Genomic DNA, 16,893 nt, shown 5'->3' with positions numbered 1-16,893 from the left:
GCTGGAAGATGTCACGCTTCAGACGGCTTTTGCAAGCATCATGCATGAGCTAGAGATCGGTTTATGAATATTGTAAGCTCTATGCCGATGCTCCTATATCACCAGCAATATTACTAATTTCTTTTTAAAAAAAATAAAGTAGTCCATGAAGTTTTTTCCCCCTAAAGAATTATTAATTTGATTTAATTAGTTTATTATCATTTTGACCAGTGAGAGAGGGAAAGTGTCGGGAACTCGAATTGTGGTCAGCAATGTGGGAGTCCAGCACCTTAACCACCAGGCTGCTTGCTTGCCCCAATATTACTAGATGTTAGACCTTACTCTTATTAATGAAATGACTGAGTTCTTCGTCAAGAAGCAGCATATTATGTGTAAAATCTCAATAGACAACGTGTGTTTTCTACATAGGCACAGCATGTCATGTGCAGAAATAGCAGTTTCTTCCGTGATATAATAAAGTAGCCATCAGACTTGTGTAGGAAAAATACCACACTGTAGCATTTTTCCTAATGGTGTGTAGCTCCTCACCCAAGAGGAAGGAAATGGGGAATGGAGGCCCAATCTGTTCAATGCTTGCTGAATACCATCACTCACGTTCCCTTGTAACACAGTTGGCTCTAATGTGCCTTATTATGAGTTGAGAAAACTAGTTTGAGACAAGCTGGGAGGGCTGCCCAGGAAGGGGTGTGCAAATACAGTTTGTTATTTTTAAATTGTAAAGTTTTCCTTTGCAAAGGAGTCTCTGGTTGCCTCAGGGTCCTCTCTCTATTTTAGAGTTCAGATAAGCGCACACCAGCTTTTTTAGCTCGCTCACTCTTTATTTTTATGACTCTGCTTGTCTACTGCTGGAGTGTCTTGAAGGAGGAAAAAGATGGAAGCAGCTGCACAGTACCCTAAGAGGTGGCTGGTTCTTTTCAGAGAGGCTGGAGGAACACTCCTGTAAGCCTTTGTTGTTTTTCAGGGTAAACAGAGCAAAGGGTAGAATTAAAATGTGTGCTTCCAGAGAGAGAAAATGACTTTCTAACCACAACTTTTGAAAAAGATGTGCCAACTCCTTTCTAAAGGACAGAAACAGATGCTTCAGCTTTGTTGGCTCTGAGAATTGAGAGCTTGAAGTGGGAGGCCCTTCGGAAATTGGTGAGGCTTTGTCTTTTAACTGAGTAAAGGCAGGGAGTGGTTGTACTGTTATAGGTCCTTGAAGATTCACAGATAAGGAGGGTGAATTATTTTATAGCAATGGGAGAAATGAACCTCTCTATCTGGCAAAACGTGTTTTACCTCTCTTTCCTGGAAATGCTCAGTGACATAATTTTCATCTTTTTTGTTCTAGTTCCTTGGTTCTCCCAATAAATTATCTGATTGTAACACTGATTTTTTTTTTTAATAATTTTTCTTTTGGCTTAGCAGCCTTCATTTTTTAATTTTTTTGGAGAGGTTTTTGCTATAGGGCGCGTGCACTCATCAGCCAGCCAGAGAGAGACAGAGAGACAGAAAGCGAGAAATCACCCCCCAGGGGGGATGGCCACGCCACAATCCCTTCTCCTCCATTCTCCTCTCGGGATCTTGGGCATGCACGCACACTGCGGTCGACTACGTGGGAGTCCAGCGACATAGCCATTACGCCAACTGCTGGTCCCTTTTTAAATAATTTTTAAAATTTAACTTTATTTATTTATTTTAATTTGACCAGAGAGGGACAGAGAGAGAGGGAGGGAAAGTGAGAAAGCAAGCTACCAGGTCTGGGACTTGAACCATGGCTGGCCATATGGAAGTCCAACGCCCTTAACCACCACACCACCTGCCAGTCCCTGATTATTCATTTTTAGAGGATAGTTTGAAAAGTAAGCGTTTGTTATTATTGTCATAGTTCATTATAGAATCCCAGTTCATTTCTGTCTTTACCACCATGGCAGGATAAGTAGAAGTGTAAAATATTAGACCTGGTCTTGCCATCTTATTTTATTTTGAAATAATTAGACATTGATTTTTATTATTTATTTTAAAAAATTTCTTTTAATTTTATTTATTCATTCATTTTTTAAATTTGACCAGAGAGAGACACAGAGAGAAAGAGGGAAAGTGAGAAAACAAGCCACCAGGTCCAGGACTCGCCACCAGGTCTGAGACTTGAACCATGGTCAGCCATGGGGGAGTGTCCAGCGCCATAACTACCATGCCACCTGCTGGTCCCTGTGATTTTTATTTTATTTAAAGAATTATTTTATTTAACTTATTTATTTTAATTTGAACCGAGAGGGGCAGAGAAAGACAGTGCGAAAGCAAGCCACCAGGTCAGGGAAATGAATCACAGTAAATCATGTGGGAGTCCAATGCCCTTAGCCACTATGCCACCTGTCGGCCCCTAGACATTTTATTTTGAATGTTGGAAATGCATTTTTTTCCCTCTATTGGAAATTTCCATCAGTTTAAACCAGTCCTTAAACACCATCCTTGTTATGTTAAAATAATAGTGTTTGTTCAGCTGTGATGAGAATTTCCTGCCCTCCTCATTTTCTTTTTTTGGTTACTTTAATATAGTAGATGACAGTCACTTAACAAGGCAGGAATAGAGGGGGTGTCCAGAATCTCGATTGCCTGTTATTTGAACATTCTGTCTAAGGGAGATGAGCCTGGGGGATGTAAGGATTTCTCATGAATTCTTAACATAGCAAGGGCTAAAATAAAAGGAGCAAGATTTATTAGTTCATTTTTGTTCTGATAAAATGAATCATTTTTCTTAAAAAAGCATCTCATGCTTCAGGGAAAACTTTTTTTAAGCATTCTATTTAAAAACAAAATTATGGTGTTTTTACTCCCCCCTTTTTTTTAAACTGAAAGTACAACATTTGCTTGAAAACAGAATCTTGTTTCTTAAAAGCCCTTTTGATCTAGCAACCCATTCCCTCCCTGAAGTCTCTATTGTGATATTTTCATAGCAGCTAATTAATAATAAATAGAGCACAAAGGATTTTTTTGTTTTGTTTGTATTTTGTTTTGGTTCCTAATATAGTGCTGACAGCTTTAAGAGAAAAGCTATCTTGGAAGTTGTTAAAAAGGAAGAGTAAAGAGGAGAGTGGATTCAACTTAGTGAAACTGAGTTAGTCCTGATGTTGCAAAGGCTTTTAGAATGGACCTGTGGTTCAGACGCCCTAGGAGAAGAGTTTGCTTACCAGTGTTTAGTGCAGTAGTTAGTCTAGAGTAATTGCTCATTAAATATTTGCTAGATGGAAACATGATAAATAATCATGAATCATAATTGGCAAATATGGATTCAGATCTAATGGAACTTTACTGTATTTTTGAATGACCTTATCTAAAGTGTCTGTGCCTCAGTTTCTTCATCTATAAAACAGTAAAAATAATTGTACTTCATGAGGTTTTGTTGCAAGGGTTAAACGTGTTTATAGAACCAGCAGTTAGCATAATGGCTACGTCGCTGGACTCCCACGAGTCAACTGCGGTTCGAGTCCCAGACCCAGTGGCTTAAACTCCAGACGTGTGTGCGTGTGTGCCCAAGATCCCAAGAGGAGAATGGAGGAGAAAGGATTGCAGCCATTCCGCCTAGGGGATGATTTCTTGATTTCTGCCTCTCTGTCTCTCTCTGTATCTTTGGTGAGCACACGTGCCCTATAGCTAAAACCTCTCCAAAAAAACCCAAAAAAACCAAAAGAATGTGTTTATACATGTAAAGTATTTAGAGCAGTATCTGATACTTATAAATGCTAAATACATGTAATTTACTACTAGTGTTTTTTATATATACTCCCTCTTTGTACCCAGGTCTATACAAGTCAGAAGCAATAATGGCATGGCACCTGCCTTGTGGCATTTTACAGACTAGTAGAGGACACAGAAATATACAAAGTGAGGGACCAGCAGTTGGCATAATGACCATATCGCTGGATTCCCACGTAGTTGACAGAGGTTTGAGTCCCAGACCCGGTGTCTTAAATTCACACTGGGCACGTGTGTGCGTACCCAAGATTGCCAGAGGAAAATGGAGGAGAAGGGATTGCAGTGTGGCCATTCCCGCCCCCCCCGGGGGGGTGATTTCTCACTTTCTGTCTCTCTGTCTCTTTCTGGCGATTGCACGCGCCCTATAGCAAAAATATCTCAAAGAAAAAAAGGAAATATACAAAGTGATTATAATAGAATATACCTTATTCAATCAAATCTATGGTGACAATGTTTGTAAGGGTCACAGTTATTTTACATACCACTAGGAAGAAATGCTGCTAATCAGACTTGTATACCAACAGATGTAAGATATCCTGTTTTCAGAGTTAAAATGTGAAGAATTAATGTGTCTTGGGACCAGCAGTTGGTGTAATGGCTATGTCGCTGGATTCCCATGTAGTTGACAGCAGTTTGAGTCCTGGTCCTGGTGGCTTAAATTCACACAGGGTGCATTTGCGTGCATGCCCAAGATCCCAAGAGGAGAAAGGAGGAGAGGGGATTGTGGTGTGGCCATCCCCTCTGGGGGGTGATTTCTCGTTTTCTGTCTCTCTGTCTCTCTCCATCTTTCTGGTGAGAGCACGCACCCTATAGAGCACGCACCCTATAGCAAAATTCTCTCCCCCCCAAAAAAAATTAATGTGTCTTAGAATTAATGAAGTAGAGTAAATGATCTGTTGGAGAGGAGAGGTTCCACTTTTTATGAGAACTGATGGAAGGCTGGATGTAGGTACTGTCAGTAAAGGCATTCTGCATTGAACCTGCATGGTAGGCCCTCACAGATGAACTAGGGGGGCTAGGGCATTCCAAATAGCGAGTAAAATCTGAACGTGGGAAGGGAGAGGGTATTATTGATGTACACCACCCTATCTGGACAAGCAAGAAGAGGAAATGAGCTAAATCTTGGCAGAGTAACATGGTGTAATGCAGCAGAGCAGGACAGGAAGCTTGGAGCATTTTTGGAAGAGACGTGAGCGAGCATAATACTTAGATTTGAACTTCTAAAACGTTATAGCAACTTCAAAAAGATGATTCTAGGGCTAGTTGGTGGCACAGTGGTACTGCACCTGGACTCATATGGGAAACATCCAGGGTTTGTGCTCTAAAACATCCGTAAGCACATTGGGTATGTGTGTGCGTGCTTGTTTTTTTTTTTTTTTTTTTTGGAGAGGTTTTTGCTATAGGGTACATGCGCTCGCCAGAGAGACAGAAAGCAAGAAATCATCCCTCAGAGGGGAATGGCCATGCCGCAATCCCTTCTCCATTCTCCTCTTGGGACCTTGGGCACACACGCACATGTGCTCGGTATGAGTTTAAGCCACTGGGTCTGGGACTCCAACCACAGTCGACTACATGGGAGTCCAGTGACATAGCCATTACGCTAACTGCTGGTTCCTGTGTGTGCATGCTTGTGATCTGGGCTGGCGAAGGCTGGGGTGAATCCTGGAGTGAGGACTCTGTTGGGTGTGCCAGTCTTTCTTCTCTATATCTCTTTCATGAAAGAAAGAAATTTAGGGACCAGCAAGTGGCGTAGTGATTAAGGCACTGGAAACTCCCATGGGCATGGTGATTAAGGCACTGGAAATTCCCATGTGGCCGACCTCAGTTTCAAGTCCCAGATCTGGTGGCTTACTTTCTCACTTTCTCTCCCTCTCTTTATTCAATCAAAATAATAACGATGATTATGATGAATAAAATTAAAGTAATTCTTTTAAAAATATTTAATTAAATGAATTTATTATTATTATTATTAAATCTGACCAGAGGGAAAGTGAGAAAGCAAGCCACCAGGTGTCTGGGACTCCAACCATGATCAACCATGTGGGAGTCCAGCACCTTAACCACCACACCACCCATGGGCCCAAAAGATTCTAATATAATAAATTGGGACATGAGGATGAGTTTGAGTGTGAGAAGCAAAGTGGCCAGGGGAGGGCTGAAGCTTTACAGCTGACCAGAGAAGAGTAAGTGTGAAGTCACTGTACTCTAGGTGAGAGGTGAAGGCTTTCTTACAGAAGTGTTTAACATCTATTTCTGTCTTTGCACTGCTCTCAAGGGCTTGATTATGTCCCTGTCAGAGCTTTGTGACTTAGAGTGAAAAGGAATACAAGTTAACAGGAAAAGTCCTGAATTTTCTGTATTAAAAATGCACTTAATATATTGGGAACCAGCAGTTAGTGTAATGGCTATGTTGCTGGACTCCCACATAGTCAACTACCCGGTGGCTTAATACTCATGCCGGGCAAATGTGCGTGCCTGCCCAATGATCCAGAGAGGAAAATGGAGGAGAAGGGATTGTGGCGTGACCATCCCCCCTGGGGGGTGATTTCTCGCTTTCTGTCTCTATGTCTCTCTTTGTCTGTCTGGCAAGTGCACGCACCCTTATAGCGAAAAATCTCTCAAAAAAAAAAAAAAGACAGAAAACAAGAAATAACCCCCCCAGGGGGTATGGCCACACTGCAATCCCTTCTCCTCCAGTCTCCTCTTGGGATTCTAAGCATGCTTGCACATGTACCCAGTGTGAGTTCAAGCCACTGGGTCCAGGACTTGAACCACTGTCGACTACATGGGAGTCCAGCGATATAACCATTACACCAACTGCTGTTCCTGACATATCCGTTTTTATTTATTTATTTATTTTTTTGAGAATTATTTTATTTAACTTTATTTTAATTTGACCAGAGGGAGAGAGGGAAAGTGAGAAAGCAAGCCACCAAGTCTGGGACTCAAACCATGGTTGGCCATGTGGGAGTCCATTGCCTTTAATCACTATACCACCTGCCAGCCCCTGACTTGTTTTTTTTTTTTTTTTTTTTGTCATAGGACACATGGGCTTGTCAGACGAGAAGCAAGAAATCTTCCCCCACGGGTGGGGAGATGGCCACACTACAATCCCTTCTCCTCCATTCTCTTCTTAAGATTTTGAGTATACATGCATATGCACCTGGCATGATTCTTAAACCCCCCAGGTCCAGTACTCAAACCATGGTTGGCCATGTGAGAGACCAGCACCTTAACTACCATGCCACCTGCTGGCTCCACATATCCTGTTCTTTTTTTTAAGAGAGAGATTTTTGCTATAGGGGTGTGCACACTCACCAGAGAGACAGGCAGAAAGTGAGAAATTAGCCCCCAGCTGGGATGGCCATGCCAGAATCCCTTTTCCGTGCTCCTCTTGGAATTTTGGGTATGCGTATACATGCACTTGGTATGAGTTTCAAGCCACCAGGTCCAGGACTCAAACTGTAGTCAACTATGTGGGAATCAAGCAACATAACCATTATGCCATCTGCTGGTCCCCATATCCTTGCTTTTAAAGAATGAGTGTTTAAATCAGAGACTAGCATGTCAATACCTGTGAATCCATGGGTAAGTGCCGTAGGATAGAGACCTGCACTAAGTGCAGTGGGACCTGTAGTTCTGCTTCCTGAGGAAAGGGGCGGGTTGGAGACTTTCTAGAATAAGAGTCACTTGGTTCTTTTACTGTTGGCTACCTCAGTGAAAAAAGAATTGAAGCTACTGTTTTAAGTGCAGAGAACAACTTGCACAAGGTATGGACCTGTGGGCCAGTGGTTTAATATGGTTAGATCATGGAGTATAAGGAAAGTAGAAGGAAGTGAAGTAAAAGATGGGATGGAACCCAATTGTGGGGCCTGAATTTTATTTTGTAGTTGCTGGAGAGTTATGGAAGAGTTTTAAACCAGGTAAAGAATTAAGGAATACATACACACACATGTTTGTGTATGTATGTATATATATACATGTATATATGTATATGTGTATAAATACACACATAACACACACAACTCATTTATTTTATTTTTTTGTTTTTACCATAAGACGTGTGTGCTCTCCCTAGAGAGACTAGAGAGAGGAGAAAGTGAAAAGTCACACGCCATGGGGGATGGCCATGCTGCAGTTCCGTCCCCTCCAGTCTTCTCTCTGGATTTTGGGCAGGTACATACATGTGCCTAGTGTGATTTTCAAGCTGCCAGATCCAGGATTTGAACTGCAATTACCATGTGGGAGTCCAGCCTCTAAACTATCACGTCACCTGGTGACCTTGAGTGTGTGTATGTGTGTGTGTGTGTGGATTTATATATTTTAGTTTATTTATTTAAAAAGCTATTAATTTAATTTTATTCATTATTATTATTATTATTATTATTAAATTTACAATAGGACACGTGTGTTCACAAGAGAGGGAAACAGAAACTGAGAAAGCAAGCTGCCAGATCTGGGTCTTGAACCACAGTTGACCTTGTGGGAGTCCAGCACCTTAACCACCATACCACCTGCCAGTCATGTTTAGGGAAACAGCAGCCCAGTAGCCCAGTAGTTAAGACTTCTGGTTCCTCTGAAAACAACTGTCAAGTATATATTTGGGACATGCATGTATGAGTAGATTGGGAGAACGGAAGTTTTTTTTTTTTTTTTTTTTTCTTTTTTAGAGATTTTGCTATAGGGCATTTGCATGTGCCAGAGAGAGAGAGTGTGAGTGAATATGTGTGTGTGTGTGTGTGTGTGTGTGGTGGCATTCACCTTTAGTCCTAGCTACTCTGAGGCAGGAGGAATTTTTCTTTTTTATTTTTTTTTGGTGAGGTTTTTTTGCTGTAGGGCTCCTGCACTCTCCAGAAAGACAGAAAGAAACAGAGACAGAAAGTGAGAAATCACCCCTCAGAGGGGATGGTCACACCGCAATCCCTTCTCCTTTCGGGATCTTGGGTATGTACACACACACGCGTGGCATGAGTTTAAGCAGGGGAGTCCCCCAACACAGCCATTATGCCAACTGCTGGTCCTGGCAGGAGGATTTTGACATGGCAAGAAACTGTCTAAAAAAAAGAAAGAAATGTAACTCTGTTGACAGTGCAGAAATTAGATTAAAGGTGAAATTGGTGGCCCAGAGACTAGTTGGTTAAGAGACCGATGTGGATTGCCTTAGAGATTGAAGAACTCAATTATAGTGGTAATGATAGAATTGTAGATATATTACAGAGCTTCTTAGGAGACTGATTAGAAGGACTGCATTGATTTCATGTTGGAAGAGTGGATAAGGGAAGGATTGTCAAAGTTGATTTGAAATTGTTAGGTTGGACAACTAAGTGAATAGTGATGTCATTAACCAAGGTTGGGAATATAGGAGTGAGAGAGAGTTAACACTTACATTTGAGGTGTCTAGGAAATCCAGAAGCAAATGTCTAGTAGTATATATGGAGGGTTTTCAAAAAGCTCATGGGAAATGAATATTACAGAAAAAACTGCATGGATTTCAAAAGTTTTTGCACCAGAATATACTTGTACTTTTTTTTTTTTTTTTAATTCTTCTTCAGTTTGGTGGGAGAGACAATGAGAGAAAGAGGAAAGCAGGTTTGCCAGGTCCAGGACTTGAACTGCAGTCAGCTGTGTGGGAGTCTAGTTCCTTAACCACCACGCCACCTGTTGGTCCCAATAAACTCATACTTTGATTCCATTTTCCATTAACTTTTTTTTTTTTTAAAGAGAGAGAGAGTTTTGTTATAGGACGCATGAGCTCACCAGAGAGACAGAGAGTGAGAAATCACTCCCCAGGGAAGATGGCCACGCTGCAATCCATTCTCCTCCATTCTCCTCTTGGGATTTTGGGCACACATGCACATGTGCCCAGTGTGAGTTTCAAGCCGCCAGATCCAGGACTCAAGCTGCAGCCAACCATGTAGGAACCTAGTGATGTAACCGTTACACCATTTGGTGGTTCCCTTCCATGAACCTTTAAAGCTTCCTCTGTATAGGTCTTGAGTTTGGTAGGAAGATTTAGAAGGGAGATACAGATTTGGAAGTCATTAGCCTATTACTAGTTAAAGTCAGCCTGATGACCCTGTGAGTCTAAGCTCCAGTTGCTTTGTATGCTTGTTTATTCATATCATCTGGAGGGATTGGCTTTATGGAAATGTGGCAGTAAGTATCTTCTCTATAGCTGACAAAGTGTAGTTCTTTGCCTTATTTTTCCATTTAAAAAAGTGTTATCGGGACCAGCAGATGGTGTAGTGGTTACATTGCTAGACTCCCACGTAGTTGACTATGGTTTGAGTCCCAGACCCAGCGGGTTAAACTTACATCAGGGGGGCCAGCAGGTAGTGTGGTGGTGAAGGGTGCTGGCCTCCCACATGGCTGACTGCGGTTCAAGTCCCAGACCTGGTGGCTTGCTTTCTCACTTTCTCTGTCTCCCTCTGTCCCTCTCTAGTCAAATTAAAAGAGGGAAAGGAAAGAAAAAAAGAAAGGAAAAGAAAGAAAGAAAGGAAAAATAATTCTTAAAAAAAAAACAAAAACAAAAAACCCTCAACTCTGGGTGCATGTGCATGCGTGTCCAAGATCCTGAGAGGAGAATGGAGAAGAAGGTACTGCCACATGGCCATCCCTGCTAGGGGTTGATTCATTGCCTTCTGTCTCTCTGTCTCTTTCTGTTTCCCCAGTGAGTGCATGTGCCCTATAGCAAAAATCTCTTAAAAACAAAACAAACAAACAAAAACAAAAAACTTATCAGAGGGTGTCTGGACTCCCCAGAGAGAGAAAGTGAAAGAGAGAGAGAGAGGAAAGGCTAGAAAGTATCCCCTAAGGGGGATGCCTATGACTCAATACCTTCTCCTCCACTTCTCCTTTGGGGATTTTGGGGGCACACACATGTGCATGCCTGGTGTGTTTTTCAAACCATCAGGTCTGGGACTTGAATTGCACAGTTGACCATGTGGGATCCAGCTGCCTTAACCATTTACACCACCAGCTGACCCTCTTTCATTTTTAAAAATTAGCTTTTTTGGGGCTAGCAGGTGGCATGGTGGTTAAGGCTCTGGGCTCCCACATGGCTAACCGTGGGTTGAGTCCTAGACCTGGGGCTTGCTTTCTCACTTTCCCTCTCTCTCTTGTCTTTCTCTGGTCAAATAGAAAAAAAGGGGTTAATTCAATAAAATAATTTTAAAGAAGTTAACTTTTTTCTGTTTTCTTTTTTCCCTTCCCCATACTCTAATGGATATATTTTTTTAAAGAATTATTTTTCTTTTCCTTTCTTTTTTTCTTTCCTTTCCCTCTTTTAATTTGACTAGAGAGGGACAGAGGGAGACAGAAAGTGAGAAAACAAGCCACCAGGCCTGGGACTTGAACCACAGTCAGCCATGTGGGAGGCCAGCACCCTTAATCACCACACTACCTGCTGGCCCCCCTGACGTGAGTTTAAGCCGCTGGGTCTGGGACTCAATCCGTAGTCAACTACATGGGAGTCTAGCAATACCATTATACCATCTGCTGGTCCCAATGGGGTATGGCCATGCCACAATCTCTTCTCCACTTCTCCCCCTTCTTGGGATTTTGTGTACATACCCACATGGACCCAGCATGTGTTTCTTTTTTCTCTTAAAATCAATTTTCTTTTCATTTTTTTTGCTAGAGGATGCATGTGTTCTGGAGAGAGAAAAAGTGAGAAAGCACTTCTCATAGGGGATAGTCAGGCCACAATCCCCTTCTCCTCCATCTTTCCTTTTGGATTTTGGACACACACACACACATGTGCAATATAATTTTCAAACCTCTGGGTTTGAAACTTGAAGCCGTTGGGTCGAGGACTCACACTGCACATTCGGACTCTGGGATCAAACGCCTTAACCGTCAGACCATTAATCTTTCTTTCATTATAGAGACAGGTACTCTTGACAGGGTCTTGGGACACCACAGTTTTTCCCTCCAGCTTCCCAACCAGGAAGATCATGGGTGTATGTGGACATGCCTAGCATGTTCGAGTTCACTGAGAATCTGAACGTGGGTCTCCCTTGTAGCTCCAGTATCACACATTACGTGCCATGCTATCTATGCCACTATAGACTGGCGAGACAATATTCTTTGTGTTGTAGATGTAAGTTGCTTGTGCTCACAGAGAAAGACAGCGAGAGAGGGAAAGTGAGAAAGCACCCCTGCAATGTCATGTGGCAGTCCCTTCCTGTCTGTTCTCCTCTTGGGATTTTGGGCATGCGCACACACACATGTCCAGCATGTTTTTCAGACCACCAGATCCAGGACTTGAACTGTGCTGTTGGTCATGTGGATCCAGGTGCCTTAACCGTCATGACACCTAAGGACCCAAGATCGCTCCTTTTTAAGGGCTTCTATCAACTACCCTTGGAAAATCCTTTTTACTACTTACTTGTAAAGTAGTACATCCTGTTTTGAACTTTCTTCCTTGTCATTCAAAATAATTGATCATTCAAAACAAAATTTATGTGTTGCTTATTGTGTGCTAGCAGTTAAAATAGAAGTAGTTAGTGTAGCTCCTTCCTGCCCACCCTATGTTTATATGTTGATAGGAGAAACAAGTTAATTCTCAGCTATAGAATATCATGTGTCAATAATGATGATAGAAGGGGACAATAAAGGAGGTGTGGTGGTGAAGGTGTTGGAGTCCCACATGGATGACCGTGGCTCAAGTTCTGGACCTGGCTGCTTGCTTTCTTGCTTTCCTTGTCTCTGATCAAATGAAAAAATAATAAATAAAATTTAAAAATAGTTATTTGATTTAACTATTTATTTATAGATTTTTGAGTGGTTTTTGCTATAGGGTGCGTGCGCTTGCCAGAAAGAGAGAGACAGAGAGATAGAAAGCGAGAAATCATCCCCGAGGGGATGGCCATGCCGCAATCCCGTCTCCATTCTCCTCTCAGGATCTTGGGCATGCGCATCCAGTGTCAGTTTAAGCCACCGGGGCCAGGACTCTAACCGTGGTCGACTACATGGGAGTCCAGCGACATAGCCATTACACCACCTACTGGTCCCTGTTTATTTATTTATTAAAATAATTATTTTATTTGACTTTATTTTAATTTGACCAGAGAGGGATAGAGTGAGAGAGCGAGAGAGCGAGAGAGAGAAAGTGAGCAAGCAAGCCGCCAGGTCTGGGACTCGAACCAGGGTCGACCCTGTGGGAATTCAGTGCCCTTAACCATCACACCACCTTCTGTCCCCAATAAATAAAATTTTTAAAAAATGGAGGAGATTTGGGATCAGCAGTTGGCACTTTATAGCAAAAACCTCTCGAAAAAAAAAAAGAAAAAAAAAAGGGTGAGATTTGAATGACTTTACCAGAGGAGATAAAGGATGGCAAATAAGTGCATGAAAATTTTTTCAATATCTTAACTATTAAAGAAATGCAAATTAAAATCCCTATGTGATATTCCTATTAGAGTGGCTATAAAAAAGAAATAGAAGAGGGTGGTGTGGTAGCTAAGGATTCCCACATGGCCGACTGTGGTTCAAGTCCTGGACCCGGTGACTTATCCCTCTCTCTCTCCAGTCAAATTAAAATAATAATAAATAAAATTAAATGAAAAATTATTAAAAACAACAACAACAAAGAAGAAATCTGATGCTGTTTGTACTGGTGAGGATGTGCACCAACCAGAATTTTGGAAAACACTATAGTAGGCAAACATATATTAACTTGTAAATATTAATCAAAGAAAAATTAAAACCTATGTCTACATAAAAAAAAAATTTTTTTTAAAGAGGTTTTTGCTAAGGGTGTGTGTGCTTACCAGAAAGACAGACAGAAAGCAAGAAATCACCCCTCAGGAGGTATGGCCACACTGCAATCCCTTCTTCTCTGTTCTCCTCTTGGGATCTTGGGCATGCATGCACATGCACTCAGTGTGAGTTTAAGCCATCAGGTCCAGGACTCAAACCGTGGTCGACTACATGGGAGTCCAGTGATAGAGTCATTATGCCAACTGCTGGTCCCAACATAAAAAATTTGTACGTGAGTATTTATATACACTTTTAGTTGTAAAAGTTGGAAACAGGGACCAGCAGGTGGTGTGGTGGTTAAGGTGCTGGACACTCCCTCATGGCCAACCACAGTTTGAGTCTCAGACCTGGTGACTTGCTGTCTCACTTTCCTTCTCTCTGTGTGTCTTTCTCTGGTCAAACGAAAATAAATGAGTGAATAAATGAAAGTAAATAAATAATTCTTAAAAAAAAAAGTTGGAAACAACCTAATGTTTCTTAGATAAGGAATGGATAATGAAATTCTGATGTATCCATATAATAGGATACTACTCAGCAATAAACAAACTATGAGGTTGTAGGCAAAGTCATGATGCAGTTTTGCATAGAAAAACATGACTTTTCCATTGACCTAATGGTATATAAGCAGTAACATGAGTGAATTTCATATGCATTATATTAAGCAAAAGAAATCAAACTGGAAAGCCTACACACAGTATGATTGTGTTTATATAATATTCTGGAAAACTGTAGGAACTGTGCTAGTGGACAGTGTAGTGGTTAAAGCAGCTGGATCCCACAGGGCCTTGGCTTGGGAATCACATTGAGCATAGGTGCAACATGTCCAAAATCATTAGAGGACAATGGAAGAGAAAGGATTGTGCTGTGGCCATCCACTCTAGGGGGTATGTTCTCACTTTCTCTCTCTCTCTTCTTTCTTCTGTGAGAATACATGCTCTGTATAGCAAATTAAACAAAACAAAACTGAAAAAGAGTGGAGAGCGGGTTACTGATTGCCTGGGGTTAAGAGTCAGAAGAGGGGGACCAGTAGTTGGCATAATGGCTATGTTGCTGGACTCCCATGTAGTTGACCGTGGTTCACGTCCTGGACGCGGTGTCTTAAACTCACGCCAGGCGTGTGTGTCCATGCCCAAGATCCTGAGAGGAGAATGAAGGAGAAAGGATTGCAGCATGACCATTCCCCCTGGGGAGTGATTTCTCGCTTTGTGTCTCTCTGGTGAGTGCATGCACCCTATAGCAAAAACCTCTCCAACAAAAAAAGGAGCCTGTAGGTGGCATGATGGTCAAGGACTCCTGCATGGCTAACTATGGTTCAAGTCCCCACCTGGAAGCTTGCTTTCTCACTTTCCCTCTCTCTCTCTTTGGTCAGATATAAAAATAATGATAATATGGGTCATTAGGTGGCACGGTGTTTAAGGCACTGGATTCCCACACGGACAGCTACAGTTTGAGTTCTGGACCTGACGGCTTTCTTTCTCTCTCTCTCTCACTGTTTCTCTCTGGTCAAATTGAAGAATAATAATTAAAAATAAAGTTAAATGAAGAATTCTTTTTAAAAATTAAATAATGATAACAGATAAAATAAATTATTTTCAGAGAGAGATTTTTGCTGTAGGGTCCATGCACTTGCTGGAGAGATGGAAAGAAACAGAGAGACAGAAAGTGAGAAATCATCCCCCGGAAGTGATGACCATGCTACAATCCCTTCTCCATTTTCCTCTTGGGATATTGGGCACTCATACACACACGCCTGGTGTGAATTTGAAGCCACTGGGCCCAGGACTTGAACCTTAGTCGGCCATGTGGGAGTCCAATGACGTAACCGCTTTGCCATCTGCTGGTCTCAAAATAGTCTTTAAAAAAATAATTGGGGGAACCAGCAGTTAGCGTAATGGCTATGTTGCTGGACTCCCATGTAGTCGACTGCGGTTCGCGTCCCGGACCCGGTGGCTTAAAACTCACGCTGGGCGCTTGTGCGTGCGTGCCCAAGATCCCGAGAGGAGAATGGAGGAGAAGGGATTGCGGTGTGACCATCCCCCCTGGGGGATGATTTCTCGCTTTCTGTCTCTATGTCTCTCTCTCTCTGTCCGGCGAGCGCACGCGCCCTATAGTGAAAAACCTCTCAGAAAAAAAAAAAAAATTGGGAGGCCTGCAGGTGGTGTGATGGTTAAGGTACTGGACTCCCACATGGTAACCATGGTTGAGTCCTGAACCTAGCGACTTGCTTTCTCACACTCCCTCTTTTCCTCTCTCTCTCTCTTTAGTCAAATGGAATAATAATAATACATAAATAAAATTAAATAAGTCTTGAAAAAAGAGTTGGAAGAAAGGTTGACTGCAATAGGAGTTAGCTTGAGGAAATTTGGTTTTGGTGATGGAACTGTTCTGTATCTTAATTGTAGTTGTGATTATACAACTTTATACATTTATGAGAACTTTTAGAACCGAACACTGAAAGAAGGATTCGAGGTGAGGCCCCACCTCTGTAAAGTGATTTTTCATGTTTTGTTCCCTCTTTCTGGTGAGCACACATACCCTATAGCAAACTAAAAAAAAAACCAAAACCAAACCAAAACAAAAAAAACCTTAGCACTGAGTTTCATTTTATTGTGTAAAATGAAAGTTGGAGCCCTACCTCATGACTGAAATTGCTCTGCTCAGTGACCTAATTGTCAAACTTAGATGACACTCTTTAAAAACACAAAACAAAACAAAAACTTCAGGGTTTTTATTTAAAGAATTATTTATTTTTATTTATTCATTTGTTTATTTTAATTTGACCAGACACACACACACAGAATGAGAAAGCAAGTCACCAGGTCTGGGACTCAAACCATGGTTGGCAGTGAGAAAGTAAGCCACCAGGTCCAAGACTGGAAGTGTGGTTGGCCATGTGGGAGTATTCAGCACCTTAACCACTATGCCACCTGCTGGTCTTAAGCTCTTAGCTTAATTTATCTCTGCTTCTTTAAACTGTGACACTGTACACTCTTGGTTTTCCTCTTACCATCTCTTTCTTCTTAGTCACCATCATAATTTCATAGTCTCTTTTTACTTCATCGTAACCCTTAAATGTTGATGTTCCCCTCTTTCTGCCATCTTGGAGCCTCTGGAGGCCTGCTGCGAACAGGACTTATAAAAGGCAACTATGTCTGGAAGGCTGTGGTCCAAGGCCATTTTTCTGGCTATAAGCGGGGTCTCAGGAACCAAGGGAGCACACAGCTCTTCTTAAAATTGAAGGTGTTTATGCACGAGATGAAACGGAATTCTATTTAGGCAGGAGGTGTGCTTATGTGTACAAAGCAAAAAACAACACAGTGACTCCTGGTGGCAAACCAAATAAATCCAGAGTAACCCCAGGGAAAGGTTACCCGTGCCCATGGAAACGGTGGCATG

General features: G+C 41.8%; 1 protein-coding gene across 1 annotated transcript in view; it reads left to right on the top strand.

Annotated features, from left to right (window-relative positions):
* Window positions 1-16,893, top strand: part of FAM222B (family with sequence similarity 222 member B) — a 92,739-nt gene that overhangs the window by 599 nt on the left and 75,247 nt on the right. The window lies entirely within an intron of this gene.

This window comes from Tupaia chinensis, unplaced genomic scaffold (assembly GCF_000334495.1).
Source record: "Tupaia chinensis unplaced genomic scaffold, TupChi_1.0 Scaffold143921_1, whole genome shotgun sequence".
Lineage (NCBI taxonomy): Eukaryota > Metazoa > Chordata > Mammalia > Scandentia > Tupaiidae > Tupaia > Tupaia belangeri.
The sequence above is the reverse complement of the archived record's forward strand: the minus strand, read 5'-3'. Positions and strand labels throughout refer to the sequence as shown.